Raw genomic sequence first — 1,788 nt, 5'->3', positions numbered from 1 at the left:
AACAAGAAAAAACGATATTTCCAAAGATAAGGGGATGTGAATTAATGTTTCATCTTGTAGCCATAACTTCTTTGGCTGCAAAGCTCATAGTCACAGAACAAAATATAATGCCAAAATAGTGACAAACTGCCTCTGAACACCTGCAGGTTATCAAGAACAAAGGAGGAATCAAGCAGAAATTGTGGCATGTTCCACATTCAGGACAGTAAGCGAAGACAACTTTAATTTCTTTCATTTTCTTTACTTCCTTCCTTTATAAAGGAATTCTTTGCTGATACATTTACCTGTCACTTTCGTTTAACAGCATCATGCTAAAAGAGTTGATTATTTAATAATAAAATATGTATTTAAAATTTTTCAATGTTGCTTTTATCACAATCAAAATTTCTCCCTAAAGTTAAAAAGAAGTCACTTGAAATACAAAAGAAGAAAATACCTTCTGTTTTGTTAATTGTCCAGTTACTTTGCTGGGTTGTTACTGTAGGTGTTGCATTCATGGCCATCTCTTCAGTCAATGCTATCATTGCTATACGAAGTGGGGAAAGGCATCTTTAGCTGGTGAGACTCCTTTTATGTACAAGCAACAGATTGAAAATTATTCTATTGTTTCCCACTTGTGCTCTATTTTTAACTCATTTATATTTGAGATCCATAACATGACTAGGGCAATTTCTTCAGTTTCTCATCCATACCAAATCCATTGACTACATTATAATGATAATGAAAATAGAAACATTAATATTTAAGAGAAAGTGAATCTATTCATATACTGATTCAATCACAAGATATTATTTTATAGTAGTTAAAATGTATTAACTACTCTTCAGTTTTATAAAGCAAACATTTTAAAGATCTCAAAAAAAGAGGTGTCAAAATATTAGGAGAGGAACATAAATTACATAAATTAATTTGCAGATTCTGTGCTCTAATATTTGTCATGAAGAACAACTGTTAAAAGCCAACTTCTCACTAGTTCAGAGAAAACAAACCCTATTCACATTTTACATTGACATAAAATTAACAAAAGAAAAAGAAATTACCTACCGTTGAATAAGAGATAGACTGATACTGGAACTCCGAAAGCCATCTCCTGCACTTGTTAACAGTATCTTGCTCTTATCCTCCTAGACTGACGGGTGGAAGGTTTCTATGGAGCTCTCTGAGTCTTTCTTGCATTTATATTTCATGAAGCGTCATCTGGCAGTTCTTACCAATCAAAAAAATATGTGCTTCTGGCAGCAGCATAAAGCCTTGAGGCGCTCACACACTCGATTAGGATACCTGTGTTATCTCCCAATGTGATCAAGTTTTCTTTTGAAACATTGATTTTTTTTTTTTTTGTAACCTGTGGGCATAATCCCCAAAGTAAAAAGTACTTAAAACAACAAAAGTATTTGAATTAAGGAAAGGCCCCATTAGTGTAAACAGAACAGCTCAAACTCCAAAGTTGCTGGCAAACTATATCAGATTCTAACAAAGGCAGTTTTGATATTTGCAAACTAGGAAACAGCATAATCTGTTAATAAAAGAAATATCCCTGAACCTGCAGTCAGTTACAGTGCCTTTCAGTGCAGACTGAGTTTCATTGCAAATGAAGATATTTTGTAATTTATTGGCAGGGGAGAACTTACATTTGTGTAAAAACAAGTTTAATATTCCACTTTAGTTTTTGCTATCTAGTTTTATTATTACAAGTTCTGTAAAATAAAAAAATGTTATTTTTAATAGTGTCACATAGACCATGATGTCATTCTGCCATTTAATATTTTTCTGAGTAAATGGAATGGG

Source organism: Pteropus vampyrus, unplaced genomic scaffold, assembly GCF_000151845.1.
Source record: "Pteropus vampyrus isolate Shadow unplaced genomic scaffold, Pvam_2.0 Scaffold56, whole genome shotgun sequence".
NCBI lineage: Eukaryota > Metazoa > Chordata > Mammalia > Chiroptera > Pteropodidae > Pteropus > Pteropus vampyrus.
This window is presented reverse-complemented; position numbering follows the sequence as displayed.